At 37.9% G+C, this 24,843-nt stretch overlaps 1 long non-coding RNA gene across 1 annotated transcript; it reads right to left on the bottom strand.

Moving 5' to 3' along the window:
* Positions 1-1,586: 1,586 nt before the first annotated feature.
* Positions 1,587-16,666, bottom strand: LOC140844755 (uncharacterized). Its single transcript, XR_012123245.1, has 3 exons — positions 16,287-16,666; positions 15,353-15,456; positions 1,587-1,724 (listed from the first exon to the last, which is right to left on the bottom strand). It is a non-coding gene; the product is annotated as an uncharacterized lncRNA (long non-coding RNA).
* Positions 16,667-24,843: the final 8,177 nt, after the last annotated feature.

Below are 24,843 nucleotides of genomic sequence, written 5' to 3'. Positions count from 1 at the left end.
TGAAATCAGTTTCTCCGTCTAGGGAGGAAAGAGATTGTAACAAATACACAGAAGGATCTGGAATTAAAACAGACTAAATCCTCCCAAAGTATTGGATTTCCTTCTCGATGGAAATCTAGCTGCATAGTCCTGAGGACAAGTGACAAATTCAATCCAAGGAAGCTTCAAAATGATCTTAAAACTACCACTGAATGTTTTTGGAGCAATTAAGTTGTAATCTTTCATTCATCCACTGCTTTCCTTCCTTCAACATTAAACACATCTACAAGTTTTATGTGGAAGATATAAAGCTAAGACAGGACATGCTTATATGGAAACAAGTGCTTAATAGCATTATAAAAACTAAGTACCAACAAGGTAGTCTTATTTGTAATTGCTAGTCAAGTGGTGTTGGACAATGAGTGTTGTGAATTAAAAGAATGCCTCAAAAGCTAACGTGCAGGATAGCGTCCAAGACAAGCTGGGACTTGAATCTGGGTCCTGAAGGATCCACTGGAATCAAGGAGGTGAAATACGTAGGATGAATGAGGGCAAGGGGGAACAATGAGATTTAAGTTGGAGTTTCTGAGATGCGCTCTCAGAAAAACTCCTTTAAAGGTCAGATTCAATAAGCATGCACCAATGTTGTCCTTTTTTGCTTTTTCCTTAATTCCCGAAAAGTGGAAGTGCTGACTAGAACCATGAAAAAAGGGCCAAGAGGCTTCCTGAGATTGTGGCCTTGATGATTTTGAGCCATCCAACCAACACAGGCAAATATCTACCCACCCCATGCTTGTTAGATGAGAAAAACTGGTGCTTATCTTGTGTAAGCTACTCTTACTTGGATTTTCTGCCCTGAACAGCCAGTTTTCACCTCTACTAACTTCTCTTCCTTTATTTTTCAATTTGAAATTTCCGATTTTCCCCCATCCCATTCCCTTATTCTGCCTTTGCACTTTCTGCTCTAACAACAGCCAAAACTACTTTCAGTCTCTTCAACAAGTCATGGCTTCTCAGCTACAGGCCTATATATGCTCATCCTTTCATTTCTTTTCTCTCCCTGTAACTCTTCTCTTGGTTAATTCCTATTCAATCCTTACATCTCCCCATAGGTGGCACTCCTTCCTTGAAGACGTCACTTTGTGAACCCTCCCACCACCACCTACCACCCCCATCTGGATTTAAAGCCTTCCTATGTATTCCAAAACATATGTTACTCTCCGTAGGAAAAATGACACATCAAAAGGGCTCTTTTGAGAATGCCATGCCTCCCAATATGCTCCACATATGGGAAAGGCACAGAAGGTAGTAAGGTTTACACACCCAGGTTGGCAATGCAGCTTTGGGCTTTGCCAGAGAGCCTCCTGCCGGGCAGGCCGGCAGAGATCCTGTGAGGTGCTGGACTCCATTACTCCAAGAGGAGACCTTCTCCCCAATAAAGTGGAAAACCATGCAGCAACTTGGTTCTTATCCTTCCCCACGCTGATGTGCTAGTCAATTCAAAACACAGGCTGGCTTGACCCACCCTTTTCCCCTGGTAATTTAATGCCTACCTTGCTTTATCATGCTGTGATGGAAAGATCCAGAATAGTCTGGCCTTGGTTTTATCCTGGTTCCCTCCTTTATAGCAGTTTATTTCCCATTTTAAAAATTGTAATTGTGGCTGGATAATTTTCTCCACCTTGTGTATCTTCCTTTTTCCTGGCCAGCCCATTCTCATGATCTCTGGGTAGGTTGGCAGAGGGCTGGAACAGAAGTAGCTTAGATAAAGTTCTCGCTTTGCCTCATGGAAACCAGAATCTTAAGGGAATGCTCCTTTTCTCCTCTTCCTCTCTCTCCCCAGGCCAGAAGAGGATCTAGGAAGAGGAGAAAGTGAGAGAGAGAGATGGAGACAGAGGGGAGTCTGAGACAGTGGGCGCTTCAAGCCAAGGGTACCAGAGCAGCTCTTTCCAGAAGCTCTAAGGGGAAATGGCTCATGGTGCATCTGGGGGAGGGATGATCTGGGCAAACATCCCCCTGCCCCAAGTATGTAGAAACAGCAGAGGGCCGCCAGGTCTGCAGGTGATAAACAGACGAGAGTGATGGACATCACAGTGGCAGTGCATGTGGACGACTGGAAGCTGTCCCCATGCTCTTCACTTCCCTTCCCGAGATCTTGGAAATTCATGGTACCCGAGAGCTCTGGCACCTACCCTAACAGGGTGGGGGCGGAGCTCAAGAAAGAGGAAAGTTGTCAGGACTACTGCACACCAATGTGCGGGTTGTATCCTACACAAAAGCATCGGCGGAGGTGCAGGTTGGGTGCAATCTATGTGTTCCCTGTGTCCCAAACCCTGCACCTAGAGGAAGAGAGTTTTTGTGAATTGCCCACCTAGGGTGTATTTTGTGATTCCCACCACCCAGAAGAGGCGCTTTGTGGAAATTAGATGCTAGTGGAGCCCTCTGAACGTTCACTCCTTCCAACCCAGAATCACAAACTAAGGAATTCTAGACAAGTTCTACCCTTCCACACCTGAAATGTCGATGAGATCTGTATCTGCTATATAATGTTTGCCAGGTTTACCTGATGGATCACTGAGAAAAATCAAATGAGGTAATGTATGTAAGAAAAGTGTTTGAAAATTGGTGATTTGCACACGAGTTGAAGGCATTATCATCAACGGCTTTGAGCTTTGGGGTCAGAATACTTGTTTTTGTGTATGATTCATATAATCAATATAAAACACTTAATTTCTCTTGGTTGCATCTAACTTGGATGTGAGAAGGTCTAAACCTATCAAATTGCAGATGCATTTTATTTATGCTCTTGCATTTGGCTTGTGGGATGGTCATTCTAGGACCTTAGATCATTTATTTGTTGAACAAAGACAATACATGCTCTATGTACTATTAAATAAACACTGATGATGGTGATACTAAAATTAAAAATAAAAAGTAACATGAAGCTCCATTAAAATTGTTCTCAAAGGACTCTGAAAAGCAAACTTTCACAATGCCAAAATAATTTCATTGTTAGAACACCAGACCAGGTTTAAAATGAAAATATTGTAAGCACGTAAAACTGCATGGTTTTGCCCTATATTGTCACAGTAGGAGCTGAACCCAGGGACTCTATTTCTGGAACTGGATCCAATAAAACTTCTATTTTGGCTTTATAAAGGCCTTTCTTTCTTTTCTGTTCCTGCCTCATTTTATTTTTTGTGAATGCTATAACTAAAATTGCTTAGTAGAAAAATGTTTTGAGACATGTGAATTCATTTAGAAAGCACTTCTGCTGTAAAATATTTTTTTGGCATCAATTTCAGTGAGCTCACTCTCCCTTTATTCTTTTGTTTAAAGATGATGGAAACTGGTAGGAGGAAAACTAAGTGGGAGGGGGATGGCTGGAGCCCTCAGGGCAGCCTGTGACAGGAAGTCCCGCTGGAACAACCCACTGTCACAGGAAGTAAGGAGCCTTTCTTCCCAGAGGCTTCTGCAGCTGTGTGGATCAGGGAGGCCACATTCCTGGACCGACCTCCATGTATTTACTCTGACCACCAAAGCCCCAGACTTTGTTCTCAAAGTTATAAGAGTAATTTATGAATTTAAAATAAGTTTTGACTCCTCACCTCTTCCAGGCCTGCCACTGCTGTGGGCTCCCCCCAAGGGAAAGCTCCTTAGAGCTGCTTTTCTCTGGGCAAACCATCTCCTGGTACCACTCCAGGCACAGGGGGAAAGGGTTGGTAAAACCTTAAAAAGAAGCCTTAAGGACAGTTTTAAAAGAAAGAGTATCATACTGAAAGTCTGCCAAGTTTTACTTGTTTTTACCCTCCTCCATTTTCTCTTAGTGAAGATGTAACTATCTCAGGGGATTCTAACCAACTTTGATTAAAAAATTGCATTAATAATTTTTTTTAATGTTACCTGATTAGAGGTAACATTGGGCCAGGGTCGAGAGTGATATATGAGTTATTTTATTATTGGACTTTCCTAATACCCTGGGTAGGAAAACTATCCCAGCAAGATATGCTTGCTTTTGACCTTGAAAGAAGAAACGTGATTGGTTTTCAGGTGTTTTCAGTAGGAGAATTGAATTCAATACCTTTAAGCAAAAAGAAACACGCTTTTTTGAGAGCAGAATGTTTTAAGGGGTGGGAATGTGATGCTCTTGAAACTCTGGCCTTTGTTTTCTCCATTACAGTGCTCAGCAACCAAACAAATTAGGGCCCTTGGGTAAGCCATAAAAACTCATCATTTAAAAGGCATGTTAATTCTTCTAGGTCACTGGGTGTCATTAAGCAAATTACTGGCCCAAAACATCTTAAGGTGCCTTTGGGACCTGAAAGAATACATACTCTTCTTGGAGGTTTCTCCTAGTTGACCTGCCTGCCCTTCTTCCCAGGAAAATCAGGACCAACCTATTATAAACCCGGATTTAATTCCAGGAGGTTGCTCTGTAACAATGCCAGGAACCAGCTTCTGTTGAATTGCAGCTGTGTGCTTTGTATAAGGGCTTGATACACTAACTCTTGACCCAGAAACACTGGTCTTCTTAACATTAGACCAGTGTCTCTCAACCTTTTTTTCATTATTGCACCCACAAGGAAACTTCTTCGACATTTTTCTCCCCCTAATCACTACTCCTCTCCCCATGAAATTAAATACTAAGGAACTAAAGAATAAAAACTTGTTTGGTAGCACTGAGTCATTGTAATATTTAAGTTACTCTCCATGTTGAGTACATGTGCTTTAATCAGGGCTTCTCAACTTTGGCACTATGACATCTGGGGCCAGATAATTCTTTGCTGTTGGGGGCTGACCCCACATAGTAGGATGTATACAGCATTTCTGGCTCCACCAGCTAGATGCCCGTAGCTCCCCTCTCCTCTGCTCCAGTGTGATAACCAAAAACATCCCCAGCATTGTCAAAATCAGCCCCATTTGACACCACTACAAGAAGGAAATATAGGAATGTAGGAAAAGTCAGAAGAGCATTATTACACAGGAGATACAATTTTAAAGTGACAACAAAAGGAAACACTGGAACTAGGTGAACTGAGGAGAGAACGTGGGAAAAGCGAAGTGCAAACGCAGTGCTGCGTGGGGGCCCGGGGAAAGGGAATGGCTGGGAAACCAGGCCTATTTACTGTCTGTCCTGGAAGGTTGCAAGCTGCTCTCACTCTCCTCACCCCTTCTGTCCCCTCTGCCCTCGGGCTCCAGCACATTGAGGGCCTGATGGCAGTTTGTTCGTTTCTGTTTTGTTTATGACTCTACATTAGTTTCTTGACTTCTAATCATTAACTCTGCACTTTTGGTGTGGGATTCTAGGGGAAGCATTGGCAGAGCTTGTCCTAGATTTGGTTGAGTTGCTACAACCAGGCTTTGGTTTATAGCTGGAGATACCAAAGTGAAACAGAACCTTGACTTCCTTGTCAAATTCCTTTTCATCATCAGTGGCACTCATTCCCTGCTAAATGATTCTCAACATGTTAAGCTGATCTATACCAGTGATTTTCCTACAGCCCTACCTTTGCTTCAATCAGTGCAATTGTACTTTAATTAATTTGGTTTGTTCATAAGATTTTATTTGAAGAAAGATTTCTTCCACTTAAAATGAAAACAGTGACCATTTAGAGACTGTGCATGACTTCCTAGGACCTCACTTTTTCAAGCAGTGCCAAAGAAAGAGCTAAAAATATCAGAACAAACACAAATAAAATAATGTCCATTTGCGTTATTACATCTTATCCCAAGGAGCTCTGAGGATCGGAGGTATACCCTTTGAAAACCAGCAATCAAGATTGTTTTGTTGTAAGGGAACACCTCTACCGATGATAGCATCACCTGGAACAGCCCTATTTAGATTGGGATGATTATATTTCATCTCTGCCTGAAAGAGTTGGAGAAGACTGAAGAGGTTTAACAAAGTACAGCCGAAATGTCTAAGAAGTAAGAGCCAGAAGGAAAGGATTAAAGAATACCAGTTTTTTTGAAAGGGAAAGGCAACGAGACGATTTATAATGTAAAAGGGAAGAAGATAGTTAATTTTAGTGTTCTCTAGACATCATGAATCTTAGTTGTTACACCATTACAATAAACAGAGAGGAAGGCTACCGCTGGTCTCCTAATATTCATTCTTCCCTTCTTCCATGGTAATAAAAGTCTCAACTAGGCCGATAGCCCTCCAAATAAACACAGTATTTTCCAGTCATTTTGTATGTGGCTATTTATCTCAGGTTTGGTTATTGGGATAAATATTTTGTAGTAGACTTTGAGTCTGTGCTTCGGTCCTCCTTTCTGTTGGCTAGAGAGTAGACCTAGTAGCTGTAGCAGAAGCAACCATCTTGGAACCTGAAGTGAACTTGGGAATGAAGGCTGCTATGGACTGAGTTACAATTATGAGAAGAGTCTGGGTCCCTAATGGCATGGAGTGGACCAACCTCCAAGCTTACACATGAAACCAATTTCTAAGCTTATACATGAAAGATAAATAAACTATCTTGTTTGACCCTTTATTATTTGAGATTTTTCTGTCACTCTCAACTTGATCAAATCTCAACTAATAAACCTGGAAGTGTCCATTATCCTCCTTTCTAAAACAAGGAAATTGAGGGTCAGACGTGTTAAATAATCCAAAACTGTAGCTAATAAAGTTCAGAACACTCTTTGTCCAATGCCAAAGTCTATGTGCTTGGTATTATACTGTGTTTAAACTACCGTATAAATTTGAAGTCAGACAGGTCGTTAAGAGAATGAAGCTTATTTTTGCTGTTCTCCATATTAGGGACTAAAAGGACTTAGGTTTGTTCATCTTACAGTAAGAGTTTGGTAGACCTATCTTATTGCCTGATCCTTAGGAGAAGGAAAATCCATCACTGAATTTGTATCTACAGTTTAAGCATTGACTTGTTTGATAATGAGGAATGATACAAATATATTCAATCTTCTTTGAACAAATGTCCAATGAGCATCTTCTAACTGCTGGGCACTGTTCAGGCAGTAGGAGACAGAAATAAACAAGAGAGACTAAAACTCTTGCCCTCGTGGAGCTTTTTTTATCCACTGCAGCTAGACAATAGATAAAGGAAAATGATAGTATTTTAGACAGTGGTAAATATTAGGAAGAAAACTCCAGAAGGGAAGGGAGATAAGGAATTCTGGTAGTTGTGGTGAGGAGAAGGGAAGAGGGGAGTTTGCATTTTAAGTAAAATGGTCAGGGAAGGCCTCGCTGAGTAGTAAGTGAAGTAAGTAAAGCAAATAAGTCAAGGTGTGTGCAAGGTAGATATTTGAAGGACAAGGAAACAGCCAGGATTAGGTCTTGAGACAGATGTTTATCTGCTGTGTGTTAGCATAGCAAGGAGGCAAGTGCCTAGAGCAGAACATGAGATATAATTAGAGAGATAATGAGGGGGCCAGATGGTAGAGGGCCTTGTAGGTCATTATAAAGTATTCTAAATGAGGTGAGAAATAAACAGAGGGTTATGTGAAATAGAGGAAAATTGTTAGGTCTGGGGGAAAAAAAGAAAAATGAAATGATATGGTTTAAATATTAAAAGGACACTTTGGACAGACTGCCAGGTAGGAAAGAGAACAAAGGGGGAAGGGTAGGAGCAAGGAGACCAATTAAGTGGCCATGGCTGTATTCTAGGTAAGAAATGATAATAGGTTCTGGCTCCAGGAATGGCAGAGTAACATGCATCAAACTAAACCTCTCATGGATGACAGTTACGAACTCTGGACAAAATGTTTTTTAAAAACAGTTAAGGCACTGTCAACTGGACAACTCAGAAGAAATGGACTTTCTAGAAAAGTAAAACCTTCGAAGACTGACCCAGGAAGAAACAGAAAATCTGAATAGACCAATTACCAGCAAAGAAATTGAATTGGTAATCAAAAAACTACCTAAGAATAAAACCTGTGGACCAGATGGTTTCACTGCTGAATTTTATCAAACATTTAGTGAAGATCTAATATCCATCCTCCTTAAAGTTTTCCAAAAAGAAGAAGAGAAGGGAATACTCCCCAAATCATTCTACGAGGCCAACATCACCTCTAATACCAAAACCAGGCAAAGACACCACTAAAAAAGAAAATTACAGACCAATATCCCTGATGAACATAGATGCAAAAATACTCAACAAAATTTCAGCAAACCGAATTCAAAAATGCATCAAAAGATCAGACATCATGATCAAGTGGGATTCATCCCAGGGATGCAAGGATGGTAGAATATTCGAAAATCCATCAACATCATCCACTACATCAACAAAAAGAAGGACAAAAACCACATGATCATCTCCATAGATGCTGAAAAAGCATTTGACAAAATTCAACATCCATTCATGATAAAAACACTCAACAAAATGGGTATAGTATAGAGGGCAAGTACCTCAACATCATAAAGGCCATATATGACAAACCCACAGCCAACATTATACTTAACAGCGAGAAGCTGAAAGCTTTTCCTTTAAGATTGGGAACAAAACAAGGATGCCCACTCACCCCACTTTTATTCAACATAGTTCTGGAGGTTCAAGTCATGGTAATCAGACAACACAAAGAAACAAAAGGCATGCAGATTAGTAAAGAAGAAGTTAAACTGTCCCTGTTTGCAGATGACATGATATTGGACATAAAAACCCTAAAGAATCCATTCCAAAACTACTTGATCTAATATATGAATTCAGCAAAGTTGCAGGATATAAAATTAATACACAGAAATCTGTGGCATTCCTATACACTAATGATGAACTAGCAGAAAGAAAAATCAGGAAAACAATTCCATTCACAATTACATCAAAAAGAATAAAATACCTAGGAGTAAACCTAACCAAGGAAGTGAAAGACCTATACTTTGAAAACTACAAGACACTCATGAGAGAAATTAAAGAAGATACCAACAAATGGAAACACATCCCATGCTCATGGATAAGAAGAATTGATACTGTCAAAATGGCCATCCTGCCTAAAGCAATCTACAGATTCAATGCAATCCCTATCAAAATACCTACAGCATTCTTCAATGAACTAGAGCAAATAGTTCTAAAATTCATGTGAAACCACAAAAGACCCTGAATAGCCAAAGCAATTCTGAGAGGGAAGAATAAAGCTTGAAGTCAGGGATTATGCTCCCTGACTTCAAGCTCTACTACAAAGCCACAGTAATCAAGACAATTTGGTACTGGCCCAAGAACAGAACTATAGACCAATGGAACAGACTAGAGAGCCCTGATATAAACCCAACCATATATGGTCAATTAATATACGATAAAGGAGCCATAGACATACAATGGGGAAATGACAGCCTCTTCAACAGCTGGTTTTGGCAAAACTGGACAGCTACATGTAAGAGAATGAAACTGAATCATTGTCTAACCCCATACACAAAAGTAAACTCAAAATGGATCAAAGACCAAAATGTAAGTCATGAAACCATAAAACTCTTAGAAGAAAACATAGGCAAAAATCTCTTGAATATAAACATGAGTGAGCAACTTTTACCTGAACGCATCTCCTTGGGCAAGGGAGAAGAAATAAAAAATGAACAAATGGGGCTACATCATGCTAAAAAGCTTATGTACAGCAAAGGACACCATCAGTAGAACAAAAAGGCATCCTACAGTATGGGAGAATATATTTGTAAATGACATATATAACAAGGGGTTAACATACAAAATATATAAAGAACTCACACACCTCAACACCCAAAAAGCAAATAACCCTATTAAAAAATGGGAGAGAATATGAACAGACACTTCTCTAAAGAAGAAATTCACATGGCCAATAGGTACATGAAAAGATGCTCCACATCACTAATTATCAGGGAAATGTAAATTAAAACCACAATGAGATATCACCTCACACCAGTTAGGATTGCCAACATCCAAAAGACAAACAACAACAAATGCTGGCAAGAATATGGAGAAAGGGGAACCGTCCTACACTAGTAAACTAGTTGAACGATTGTGGTAAGCAGTATGGAGGTTCCTCAAAAACTAAACATAGGAATACATTTTGACCCAGAAATTCCACTCCTAGGAATTTACCCTGAGAATGCAGGAGCCCAGTTTGAAAAAGACATATGCACCCCTATGTTTATTGCAGCACTATTTACAATAGCCAAGATATGGAAGCAACCTAAGTGTCCATCAGTAGATGAATAGATAAAGAAGATGTGGTACATATATACAATGGAATATTATTCAGCCAAAAGAAGAAAACAAATTCTACTACTTGTAACAGCATGGATGGAGCTAGAGGGTATTATGCTCAGTCCATAAAGCAAATGGAGAAAGACAAGTATCAAATGATTTCACTCATCTGTGGAGCATAAGAACAAAGCAAACACGGAAGGAACAAAACAGCAGCAGACTCACAGAACCCAAGAATGGACTAACAGTTGCCAAAGGGAAAGGGACTTGGGGAGGGTGAGTGGGAAGGGAGGGAGGGGGAGAATAAGGGCTATTATGATTAGCACACATAATGTGGTGGGGTCATGGGGAAGGCAGTACAGCACAGAGAAGACAAGTAGTGACTATAGCATCTTCCTATGCTGATGAACAGTGACTGTAATGGGGTATGTGGTGGGGACTTAATAATGGGGGGAATCTAGTAACTACAATGTTGCCCACATGATTTTATTTTAATGATACCAAAAAAAAAGTTAAGGCACTGTCAAGTGATCAGATGCAGGCAGAAACAAAAGAGAATTAAGTCCTTAATAAAAAGTAATCACGTTGAGATGGCGGGTGTTTACTGGACAGCAGGCACTGCTCCGTATAACATGGGGCAGCTGTGTTGTATGTTATATGTCACTCAGAAAGCACCGTCTTTGGTTGAAGAGACAAAGGACAGAGTTTAGGGACTGCAAAAGCTGCTGGAAATTGAGCAGAGAAATCTCGGATTTCACAGAATGGGGAGCCCCACAATTTGCCTATAAACTCCATTCAGCTCCTTGGATGACTCCTGAACTATAAAACACGTGGGATAAAACAGTCCAGTGGAAAGCAATAGGAAGACCAGAAGAACTGACTAGAAATTTTGACTAATGCTCACAGAAGAGGAGGCAGAGCTTAGAGTTTAAGCTCAGCCAATTGAATTGTTTGCTAGAATAACTGGATAACAGAATCTAAAAGTTACTACTCTATATCACTTACAGTATCCAGTTTGAAATCCAAATTACTACGTCTGCAAAGAAAGAGTAACAATGTGACTTATGGTCAAGACGAAAGGCTATCAAAAGAAACCTACCACTGGATAGTAGAGTTAATGGACAAAAACTGTAAAGCAGCTATTATAAATGTGTTCAAGGACTCAAAGGAAAATGTGGCTATAATTATTGGTGAATCTTAACAGAAAAATGGAAACTATAAAAAAGGTAGAAGTTATAGAATTGAAAAGTGTAATATCTTATATGAAAAATTCACTAGATGGGCTTAACAATAGACTGGAGATAGGAGAAGGAAGTCTGTGACCTTCAAGATAGATAAATAGAAATTATTTAATCCATGGAACAAAAAGAAAAGAGTAAAACAACAACAACAACAAAAATGAATAGAGTTTAAATGCCCATTGGATAATATCAAGTGATGTAATATCTGTGTACTGGAGTTCCAGAAGAAGAAAGACTAGAATCACAGAACAGCACCACTCCAAGGAAGATTTTTTTTTTCAAAATATAAAGAAGATATCAGATGGAAACAGAGATTTCTAGGGAGCAGAAAAGAGCACCAAAATGGTAAATATGTGGGTAAAAATAAAAGGCCATTTTTTTATCTCTCAAATTTTTTTAAAGATTGTCCACTTTTTAAAACAAAGAGTATGATATTATGCTGTAGGATTTATAACATATGTAGATATAAAATGAATGTGAATGAGAAGGATAATCTAATTAACCATTAAAACACATAATATAAATACTATGAGTACATAAATCTTAAAAATATATGTATAATAAAAGTAATGGAATATAATCGAATAAGAGTCCATGAGTTCATACAGAAATAAACAATTAACCATTAAACACATAATATAAATACTATAAATACATAATCGAATAAGATGTCCATGAGTTCATACAGAAATAAACAATTAACCATTAAAACACATAATATAAATACTATAAATACATAAATCTTAAAAATATATGTATAATAAAAGTAATGGAATATAATCAAATAAGATGTCCATGAGTTCATACAGAAATAAAAAAATACATAAACATAAATAAGTGGAAAGATGGGAAACCTTTTCTTCACAGAATAATGGCAACTAATAAATGTAAAAGAATGACAGAATTTGAAATGATCAGTGAAAGCTAAAACTAGTGATTGAAGATTTGATGAGAAATGGCACCTTTATATAGTTTTTAAAGCATCTTCCCACAAATTACTATTAATTATAAAGGGAGAAATTATTTATAAATATAAGGTTAATTATAACACAACACTGAAAAACTAGGTAGGTATCATTTCAATTAAGTGATCAAGGTTCAGAATAAGATACATGTTGTATATTTGTGTGTGTGTGTTGTGTTTGTGTATTTGAGAAAGGGAAGACAAGAGGCATGATTGAATGTAATTAAAGTAATTATACAAACAAAATTAAGTAATTGAAGTCAAATCTAAAACATTGGTGAATATGGATAATGGGTAAATGGAAGTTCCTTATACTATCTTGGGAACATTTTTTTATATGTTTGAAATTATATTGAAATAAAAGGACATGATGGCATCTTGAATCACAGTTGTAGGGGGTACATATCATAAGAATTTTCTGCATTTATTTTGAAAGTAGAATCAAGAGAATTTGATAATGGATTGTCATGGGGTTTGAGAAACAGAAAGGTGTCAAAAGTGGCCAAAGATAGGGGACTAAGGCAATTGGAAGGAAGAAGTAGCCTTTATTGAGATGGGGAAACTGTGGGTAGAGAAAGTTTATGGGGGTGGAAATCTGGAATTTGGTCTACAACATAGTAAGTTTGAGATACCTATTAGCCATCCAAGTAGAGTTGTTCAGTGGGCTATTGGAAAATATGTCTGGAGTTCAGGGGAGAGGTGTAGGCCGCAGAAATAAATCTGGTAGTCATCAGTTTGCCTACGGCCATGACAGGATGTGGGGAATTAACACAAAAGACTGAATGGTGGGACACTCCTCATGAAGACCTTCCTGCTCTAAACCTAGAAACAGCAGGCAAGTCCAAGTCTGGATTTAGTTATTTGCGTACTCATGGTGTGGTTTATCATGTTTTTCTGTCTAATTTATTCACTTACATTTTATAAGTTTATATTTAATTTTATAAAACAAGCATTTATGGAGAGTCTTCATTTGAAAGGTACTGCTTCCATGGGCCTGTAGTGCAAGTGCCAACAGGTCTAAAAGATTCCATCTAAGTAATATAACTTAGTAGATGACATAAATAAACAATCCAGAATCATGTGTCTTGTCATGCTGCCTAACTAATTCATAGAAATTTATTGCCCTGGTAAATTGTAAAGATGTTTTAGGTAATAAGAAGCAATGCTTTTGCAAGAGAAAACACATAGCTTTATTTTCTCAGCACTTCTAGGAGAGCAAGGGACAAAGCTTATCACAGTTTTGTTTACTTATTTTTTAAAAATAAACCTACTGCTCATGAAAGGTTACGATAAATTGGAGGAAACTTAACCCGAAGTCCCCTAGAAGTAAGTTTTCTATGTCAGATCAACCCCTGACCTCTATGAGACACTGCCTTCCCAAACTAACAATTATGTAAAAAATTCACTTTTGGTTGTTTTGTCTTCTTTTTCCTCATCTTCTTTTTTATTTTTTTGCAATTTTATTGTATTGTATTTAATAAAAATATTAATATTCTTAATTTTATTGCATTATAAAATACTAATGCCCAAAACCCCACAAATCAAATGTATGGCTTACTGAATTATTATAAGGCGAACACCTCCAAGGCCATGAAACAGAACTTCATGAGGCCCCAGAAGCCCTTTAATGCGCCCTCACTCAGCCACAACCCCTCCGTTCCTGCAAGTAACCATGATCTTTATTTACTCCTCTGTTCTCTGTATTTCCTACAGATTGGAAGATGAATCCAGAGACAGAGTCAACAGACTCTGGTTCCATCCCCTTGACAAATCTGTAGGTGGTATTTTTGAAGACTATAAGGATACACAATATCTGGTTGTTTTATTGTGTGTGTGGTTTTAGAAACTGCTGATACTTAGTACCTCATAGACATTCATTATTTATTTACACTTATTTAAACTTTTACATTGATTCTATGTTGAAATGATAAGATTTTGGATTTATGAGGCCAAATAAACTACATTAAATATATTATTAAAATCAATTTCACTTGATCTTTTTCACTTTTCTAATGTGGCTACTGGAAAATTCAAAATTACATATGTGAATTGCATTTATGGCTCACATTGTATTTCTGTATTACATACAGAGAACTTCTGAAAAATTCACTATAGTTTTGTAATTAATTTATCGATATTGTACATACATTTGGTTTGAATTTTAAAATTTTATTCAAAACTATAAGTTGACTTATTTGTTTTTTTTAAAGAGCTTGTGGGAACCCTGTTCAGTGTTGAGAAAAACAAAAATTATAATGAAAAATGCTATGTGTAATGAAAGGGTTATAAGAACAGAGAATCAGCACTTTGTGTCCAGAAGTTTAGCAATTTTCCCAGCTCACTGAATTGTGGGAACTCAGCTTTTCCAAGGAATAAATATGCTATTTTTAACATTTTTATTATACAATTTGTCACAAGCTGTCTCATGAGACTATCAACAATCAGTTTCAAACAGAATGCAACCACAAACACTTCTCCACATGTGACTCGGAACATCTGGCCTGCTCGCGTCCTGTCCACATCAGGCGAGTCCAGTCTGATTCTTTCACTCCTAGGATTCTTTGTCCCACTTCCCACCCTGGAAATAAGGTAGGATGGAAACTGTCTTCAGGAGGCCAGCCTTCAGCAAGCCTGAGTCCTAGCACTGTATTTCCTCTCCCTTAAGACTACAGGCCCTTTCTGATGGAGGCATGTGTTACATTCCAGGGATATCACTGACTCAGTGATTTATGGATCATTTTCCCTACTGGGTCAAGATGAAAGCTTTGGTCTAGAAAAAATTTAGCCAGCACCTCCTAGTAAAGAGATCATAATACCAGCTCTGAGTGGAGTGTTCCAAGTCGAAGGTGCAAATTCTTAAGAGACGCAGAGCTGCTGTATTGACTACACATTCACATAATGAAGAAAATGTTCATGACTGAAAACATGAAGAAAGAAAATGTGCCCCTTCAGTCAGGGATGCTAAAGCAGTGAAAGACACTGAAAGAGGGGACTCTAGTAGGATGGGAGAATTATGTAGAGGAAATCAAGGATCTTACCTCCCCTTTGAGCAGGATCAGTCTTCCTGAAAAGTTAGAAACTCAGCGTTTAAAATTCACTGATGTTGTTGGCTATCTAAACAAGCCTCGTGGTAAGTTCTTTCCTAAAGGGAAGAAAGAAACTGTGAATGAAGCAAAACTATCCTTAAATTGTTTTTTCAAATACAGATCTCCATACCAGTTTTTCTTTAAATGAAGGGCACATGTCAAAGATTCTAATTCATACAAAAGGTGGAGTCTTCAGAATAGCACACATTTATAAGTAAATGTTTGTTTTGTACTTTGGCTTCCCTGTATTCAATAGACAGACACACTAGACCTCTCACTATACCATGATTTTACTCGGGTGTATATACTTAGGTATTCTCAGCAATAACAAGAATCACAGCACTTGCCTTAGCAGAAAACAGATACTGTTTTTAAGAGGGTCATTATCATCATATTGGAAAATATTTAGGCAGAATTTTAAAAAATGTTCTGTAAGATTAAATTTATTTGAATAAATATATGCCATTCCTTTATTATCTTACATATTAATATTCTTGTTGCTTTTTGCCACACTCACAGTTGTAAGTAATAAATGTCAGAGAAAGTAGTGAAAGTTCCAACTTGAGTTAGGCTCACTTCAAAGTCACTGCTACCATAACTGTTAAATTAGGTCTTTTAGTTCAGTTTGCAAACATGTCACATATATGTTTTTTGCACATGGAGTACAATGTTTATTTCCAGACTTTTACAGGAAGTAGCATACACTTTTTGTGTTCTTAGATAGTCTTCATAATGTTCTTCTCTGTATCTGATGAATGAATGAATAAATGAAATGAAAAGGAGGCCATGATGCAAGAAAATAAAGAAAATAAAAGAAGTTCCCCAAACTCAATATAGTATTTTCACTGGGAGAAAGTTTTCCCAAAATGCCTTTTAATTTTAATACCTTAGGAGAATTTATGTGACTTGTTGAAAAGATCTGCCACCTTTTCTAGATGGTGAATGGTCTTCCTCGTCAACAGAGGTGACAGCTGTTTTGTTTGTTCTGTATCTTTGGAAGGGAAATCTGAGCAATGGATGGCCTGTGATCTGGGAGGGAGACACAGCACTAACATCCATGTTGCAGGGCCAGGACCAAGTTCTTCCTATTAATAACAATGTTGTTGGAACAATGAGTAGATAAAATGTTTGCATCTATTTTAAAAAAGAAAACCAGTTTACTAACACTCTGTAATACTTTTTTCAACATTTCATTGGACTTTGCCCATGTTGAAATACCCTCTAACCATGAAGATAGGCTTTATTTTAAGAGTTAGTTAAGTTCATTATTAGACTCATAGATATCTTTATCCATAAAAATTGTCCTAAAAGATAGTTGGGCTCCTACAATCATATCCAAAGCCTATTCATATTATTATGTTGCCAAAATAACTCATGTTTAAAAAGACACTTCACTGAAAATAACACTCTATAAAACTAGTCATTAAGAGAGAAAAATAATGAGATTAAATTAGAGTAATTCCACTTGAAAGGTGCCACTTAAAAAGAAGTTTTCATTAAAAAAGACAAGGAGATAGAATAATGTTTATTTTCAAGGATTTTAGAGCTTGATCATACTAGTTTTTGATGATGTCTGCACTCAGTTGCTTTTTCTTTTATTTAAATGAGGATAATTTGATGCATTTATCAATTAGGATGTAAGCTCCAGGAGCTCAGGGACTTGTCAATCTGTTTGTCATATCCCTAGCACCCAGTGCAGTATCTGAAATAAAGTAAGGGCTCAATAAATATTGCATTCATTCATTCATTCATTCATTCATTCATTCATTCATTCATTCATTTATCAGCAAATATTTATTAGAGAGGCTGCCATGTGCCTGCCACTTTAGAAGCTGAGAATATTAAAAAAAAAAAAAGCAGTGAGAAAAAAATCAAAGTTTTCACCTTCCTGGAGTCTTATAGGGAAGAGAGAAATGCACAAAATAATATCACTAATGGATATAAACATTTTAAGTTAGCTAGGTGTTCTAAAAGAGAGTTAATTTGCCATGATTAGCTCACATTTGTTGCCTCAAAAATGCTATGAACTTGGAGAAATATAATTCTCCTGAGAAATTAAGGGGCAAGAAGGAGATTGTTAAGAGTGTATGCAAGCAGAAAAGAACAGACTCTCCAGATAGACAGTGAAACCCAGCTGAGATAAGAGAGAGACGGGGATGAAGAGACAAGCAAAGTCATGTATGTCCCCCAGGGAGGGGCGGGTGAAAGGGAGGAAGTGTGGGGCGATGCCTTCCCTGGACATGAAGCGATGCTGTCCAGAGTAGGTCAGTGGGAGTGGAGAGGTGCAGGGCTGAGGGAGGCAAAATGCAACTTCATTCAACTACACAGGATGTTTCATCCCTTAGGAAGCTCCCATGTTAAAGTCTTTCAGAAAAGTTATGATTTAGACAAATGACTTTTGATAATAAAATTATTTTTTAATTGAGTTCTAGGTGAGGAATTGTAAGCAGAAATTGAAGGATATAATTTATAGTATTAACGAGAGAGCATGCTAAGGCATCCACTCAAACTGCCTCTGCCATCACTGCAGTGTTTCCTCCCACTTGACGGTCACCAGCCCAACCCGCCTCGTTAGCCCTGATGGCTGAGCCTGTGGCTGCGCCGCCCAGGCAGCTTGGCCACGCCCACCTCCGTGATGTCTTTGGTAATACCAACTCTCTCATCCTTTTTTACCCTAAGTCTGTCAGAAAGGCCCAGAGCCACACGGGCAAACACACCAGTCCACCCCGCAAAAAGCCATGGCGCATCTTCCCGATGGCACAAAAGAAAGCTACATTTTCCAGTGGCAGGAAAGGAATTAACAGTGAGATCTAGGGACTTCGCATCTGGGACTTTGCTTGGTTGAATATGGTGGATACGGTCCAAGCCAGCATCATGGAATTTTATTTTGTTCTTTTGCTTTTTAAAATTTTAACTTATGTATGATCTTTGAGGAACAGGACATGTTTTCAAGGGAGACAGAAAGATTAGCATTGTGTTGCAAAATAGTTACAAAAATATCTCTACTACTTCCTGATTAGATGCCTGACAGATGAGATCTGCCTGTTAGCAAAATAAGGTTAAAGTTCAAAGAAGCAAGCACATAGCAACATGTATACCCATGTGCATGCGCATGTGCACATGCACACACACCATTTTCAGGGCTGAGGAGTCCAGACACGTTTTATTTTGAAAAACAATTTATCCACGAGAGACTGAATCAAATGGTTTCAAAGAATGACATACATTGATTGTTTTAAATATCCATCTGTCAGTCACAAGCACAGGGAAATCTTATGAATGGTACTGCTAAGTCAAGAAAGGCCCCATATCTAAAATTTAAATGCAAATTAAGGCTTCCCATGTTGAGTAAGTGTCAGAAATAGAAGGAATAATAAGAGTCTATACCGTTAGTTTGTTTAGTATCTGAGCCCCAAAGTTTTAAAGGGGAACAGTAGTAAACTACACCCGCTAGGTTTTAAACGAAGCATAAATTAAACTTTGCAGATGCAGTTGTTTCTCTTCATGGTCCAAAGCTCCAGCTGTGTAGGTTTTGGAGCCATTTGGCATTCAGGTTGTCTCTACTATTCGCTGCCATTCACATCAAGTGCTGAAGGACATGCTTAAGATGCTGAAACCACTGTTCTTTGACTCCGTACTTCCTACTCCACACTCCATAGCTGAAAGAATATTCTCAAAGCCGTAGCCATTTTTGTCTGTAGAAAATATGTCTGATCCTATTATTCCAATTTTCTTCTAGAGCAGAATTATTTTATTAGGAGGTTTTGAAAATAAGAGGGAGACAGCAGAAAAAGTAACAGCGTACTTTAAAAAAAAAAACATATGGGCAGAATATACTCAATGACAGAGTATTTCCCTAATGGGATACTATAAACATGTCTAAGACATGTTCTGAAAAGTTTAGCACTTTTGTAAATTTCATTTCTCATCATTTTACCTTTAAAATTTCTTTTCGATGGCTCCTTTTGGTTTTTTATTTTCCTCCAAGTGGAAGTGGCCTCAAACACATCAGCTCCTCCTGAAGTGGAGAATAACCCCAGGTTGTAGCATGAGAAACACTGTGTAGTTGTGGGGCTGCATTTTTGGAGGGCTGCTGGCTATCTTGTGTGCAAGGCACCCAAGACCAGGATTCTTACCACACGTGGGCGAAGAAACAGAGGGTAGCAAACCTACTTTTTAAATGAGGACACAGTGCTCTTATGCTGGAGGGTAGAATATTCCAGAGTTGCTTCAGAAGAGAATCAAGGTGGACATTATTACTGCAGTTTTAATACAGTAACTGTCCTATCAAATTTTCATCTGCAACACAATTTTACTGTGTGCCATTTTAATCTTCATCAAGTTATTATCCATTTATTAAAAATACTGACTCTGAGTTACTAATTTCTTAAGAGAAAATTGTGAGAGGCCCTCTTGAGGTATCTTAGGATTGCTTCAGGGCCAGACCACGATGCCAGTAATTGGGCTCTTGCTGCGCACTTGTCCTGAGGAGGCTGAGGTGGAGGAATTAGGCTGACGAGAGGGGAGAGTAACAGGCAATGTCAGTGTTAGTGACGGTCTGTCTTTAAACAGCAAACATGAGTCCGTGTGTGCTACAGAAGCCCTGGGCTGTGTAGACATGTTTATAAATCAGGATTAAGATCTAATGAAGCTAATCAACTCTAGAAGGAGCTTCCAATCTGCTCCAAAATGTTCTTCGTATGAGATAAAAGATAGAGGGCCTCCAAGGCTAAGCAGTGTAAATCTGTACAAATAGTCAACATTATTTTATCAGAGGTAGGTAGGCATTGACTTTAGCCTCATGAAACTCAATCTGTTTCCCTGATCCTTCTCATTAAATAAATGGTATGTTACTAGAAGCCAGCGTTGTTCTTAAAAAAAAAAAAAAAAAAAAAAAGAAGTGCCAAGTCTCACATGGACTTAAATACTATTACTTTATATGTGGTCACTTGAAATAAGAATTTTCCCTAATACCTAAATGTCCTATGTCTTTTCAGGCAGCTGAAGGGACCTGTCCTCTCCTCTTCCCTTTGAGAGGAATTAGAAGAGTATAATCTCAACTGGTTGGTAGGGCCCCGGATCCAGGAGAGCACCTTCTGAATAATGCCAGGCTCTGCCTGACACAAAGCTCTCTTCCTGGAACATCTCCATAGGCTCTCCCACAAAAACCAGTCCACTGGGACTCAAGTAATTACTTCACGGATGTAGGGAAGATGCAAATGTTTCCCAAATGGGTGTTTATGCTTTAAGATAGTCTATACTTATGATATTAAAGATATAATTTGGTTTTGGAATATACACCATCTTATTTAGCTCAGAGATAACTCCTATAATTCTAGAATACATGAATAAAGATGGGAGAAACTTACTCAATTGTTCATATCCATGTTACTTTCCTTAGGACCACTAGAGAGAGTTTATGAAATATATGCCTGCCTGCAACATAACAGTCCATTTGCTTGTGCCCACTTCCTGCTGGGGGATGGTCCCCAAGTGTGGAAGCTAAGTCCCATAAACAGTTATTATACAAAGTCATGGGTAGTGAGGAGAGTGGATGGAAGTGGGAATTGAATTACTGTAAATAAATATCTTTGGGAAAAGCAAGTTTGAACATTCAACTGTGTAACTTGGGTGAACAATGAAAGTGAAACTGGAATGCCCGGGAATGGCAGAGGGCTGGACAAGGACAAGTTGTTTCCATCTGCTCTATTTATTGAACCATTACTAAGTACCAAGTATTGCCAGTTTTGGCTTCTACATAGGAGTCACATCTTTCCTGCAAATTTTTTGTATTGCACATTCTTTGTTAATATCCCCCAAGTAAATTCATAAATAAAAACTCTTAAGTTTGGGCATTTTAATCTTTGTAAGGGAGCCTGTAGTGGGGAGTGAAAAAAACCAGATGATATGCATTGTTGTCTAATTCTCCAAGTGACCATAAAACCTTGGACCAATCTTTGAATCTCTCTGGGCCCTGATTGTTCTTACCTGTAAAGTGAAGGAATTGGGTGATACAGATTGGCAATTCCCAAACTTTGGAGTTTTTGAGATGAATCCATGAGTCTGCATTAACCAACTCTGACTATATTAATGACTTATAAACAATATGTAATTCCACTTTGCAAATGTGTTCAGATACGTTACTTAAGAAAACGCAAATTTACTTGTCATGAGGGTATAAAAAATATTTTCCCAATCAAAACGCTGAAAGCATGACCATCATGCAGGTGTTCATGAATACATTAAGAAGGGGTCTTCATACTGGAAAACACAAGGCGCCACCCAACTAGATGACAGAAACAATCTTTTACTATTATTTCACTGATATTCTTGAAATTCCACTGTATAAAGGCAAAATTCTCTTCCTTTTTAGGTAAGAGTTTCAGTGTTTTTCCTTCCCTCACACTGAATCCTCAGCATTCACATTCTAAATCAATCAAAATGGCAACCTCTGAAACACAATCCACCATCTGATCAGCAGCGCAGGGGTTCAGCCAAGCCATCAACTGGCATTTCCGTCTGTTGACACACATTTGGTAACACTTGTTGAGGTCAAGTCTGAGATAGAGCAAAATGGCTGAGTCAGGGATCTGACCTTGGTTTAGTAGTATTTTATTAACTCCATGAAAAGAATGAACGGTGATGGAGCTATTGAAAAATAAGCGACTTGATTGCGTCACAATAGGACTAGATGGAAAAATTGCAAGAATTAAATCTCCACCTTCAGTACAAAGCTGTTCCCAATACTAGCCTATCCTGTGTCTCAGCAGAAAATATAATGAAATACCAAAGTGGTTGCTCCAAAGATGAAGTATTCAAAGACAGGTTTATTTGGGAGGTAAGTGTCCACCGTGTGACTTATGACAACTTCCGAGCAATCCAGGGTGAGTACAGCAAAACTGTACCAATCTTCCTGATTCAGTTAGCCAAGTCTACCCATCAGAAATGGCATCCTTAGACAGGGTTATGAATGGTGTGTCTGCATCTGCATGTAGCAAGCCACACTTGGGAAATAAACTCTTTCAAACAAACTTTTGTGTGTCTGGTGTGGTTTGGGGTAGTTCAAGACGCCCAGATGGCATCTTCATCTGAGGGATTTTTTTCTAGGGGAAAGAACAAATTGGTGGGTGGATTTCTTTCCCTTTTTATAATGGCTCAGCAACGGCTCCCAAGTGCTTTTCATTTAATAGTACCAGATCCCATTTCTTTTTCAGATCCAAGTCCAAATTGTGCAAGGAAATAAAGACAGCTGTTACCAAATAGCCTCCAAGATGAACAGAAAGACTAGATTTAAACTATTGCCATTTCCTGGATCTCTACCTTCCTTCACGCCAGTTGCCTCATTTATACTCAAAGCTATGATAAAGTGAAGGTGGTTTCCAACAATAATAAACAACATACCTGTGAACACCTTCCTTTTCATTTTTGTTTATAGTCATCCAAATTCTACAAAATAATGCTCAAGATAGGAGTAAGTTTTATCTTCTACTGTATAAATGGTATGTTTGGCATTAAACTTGTAAAGCTTTTTTTGAACTTCATTCTCAAAAATGCCAGATTGGTCCTTTGAATAGAAATGTACTGATTTTCCCTGATCAGGAAGTATTAGGTATTTTTTTTTAAATAAAAGAATGCTGAATCCAACCTGAGAGATACAGTCCTATCTTCCATGAGCTTCTATCCTGAAAGAAATTTTCAAACCTTAGGAAATTCATTTTCAGGTCATTTTTAGGGGCTGTAACAAGAAAAATGAGTCTTGATAATTATTCTGCTTAAATATGATACTATCTCTTACAAGTTAGGATTCAGGAGAAAATAGAATGGCCATATCACCATATACATTACTAAATAAACAAAGGTGAATTTGGAGCTGAACGACTACTTTGAGGTTTCCAAATGGAGGAATTTTTATTTTCTGCCATGCAATGCTTCAGCCAACTCTCTCTCTCCCTTCTGTTCATGAACTTAGAGTGATACAAACTTATTTCCTATTTGAGTTATAGACACATGTGCATTTCCAGGCAATTGATTATTATAGTTGCATATGAAAATTAATGGTAAACACGTTTTCCTTTGCCTACAATTTGCTACTGATGATAAAAAGATGAATGTGCCTGTAATGCTACTGAAAAAATGTTACTGAATGCCTTTTCCTTCTGTCAATTAAAATCTTGACTTCGGGAAAGCTGAATTTGCAGCGATCACTTAAGAAAGGCAGTTCTGAATTTATCTAGCTCAGAACTACATGCAAGAGAATGGATTGGGTAAGTACTAGGAAATGATTTAGAAAAATCATTTTTTAAATTAAAACAGAGTAGGGGAGTACTAGAGAAGGTCCACGGTGTCATCATCTGGCCTCATCTATAAGTTATTATCATTGCACAAGATAACCAGTTGTAAAAGATGTTAAAATACCGTGAAAGACTGTGAAAGAATTAAAAATACCACTCGAAGTCTCCCACTACCAAAGGAACTGAATCTGAGAGGGAAACACTCTTACCTAAAAACAAAAGAAAATGTTCATGTGCACTTACATATGTACGATAGTAATTTTATGAAGACTTCAGGGAAAATTTAAAATGGAGATTTAGTAATATGGTAGAAACCAGAGTCAATAGAAGGCCAAAATATCATACAATTAGAAATTGTTAATTTAATTCAAGCAAACATTTAATATTTCCCCCATATTATTCTATTAGGAGCTCCCAAGCCCAAATCCCTGTGACTAAAGAAAAGGGCTAATTTTATGTTCGTATTTTTATAACTCAAACTTTCACTACTTCAATACCTGAAAATGTGTTTATTAGTTTTAATATTTTCCTCCCTCCTATCACAAGAGTGTAGAACCTCTAAATGAGTTATGAGTTTCACTTCTAAATGCCAACATGTTCCAAAACTATAATATTTGTTTAGTATTGACACAAAGATAAATAAATAGAAGAATCTAGAAACAGTACAGTGGGGCAAGGATGCCCTTTTCTTTAAATAAAGGGTGCCAGGTCCACTAAATATCCATATGGAATAAAAAAGAATCTTGACTCCCTAGTTTACATCATTCAAAAAAAAATCAGTTCCATAGATTAAAGAGCTAAGTGTGAAAGGCAAAAGAATATAGCATTTAAGAAAAAAGTATATTTGTAACACTGGGCAAACAAGTATTTCTTAAACAGGTAACTGAAAGTACTAACCCTAAAGGGAAGTACTGGTAAACTGGAATACATAATAATGGATTGTCTGTTCATCAGAAGATACTTGTAAGAGAGTAAAAAGGTAGCCACGGTCTGTAAGAAGATACACGACACATGGATTATCTCATAAAGGTCTTGTATCCAAAATACAATTGCAAACCAAAAAGACAACCCCAACAGAAAAAATGGCAAAAATACTTGAATGTGCACAATTTGCCAATATTGAAAAGCATCTGAGCTCATCATCAGGAAAAT

The sequence above is a fragment of the Manis javanica genome, chromosome 12, assembly GCF_040802235.1.
Source record: "Manis javanica isolate MJ-LG chromosome 12, MJ_LKY, whole genome shotgun sequence".
Classification (NCBI taxonomy): Eukaryota; Metazoa; Chordata; class Mammalia; order Pholidota; family Manidae; genus Manis; species Manis javanica.
Note: the sequence above shows the minus strand (reverse complement) of the source record. Positions and strands in the feature narration are given on the sequence as shown.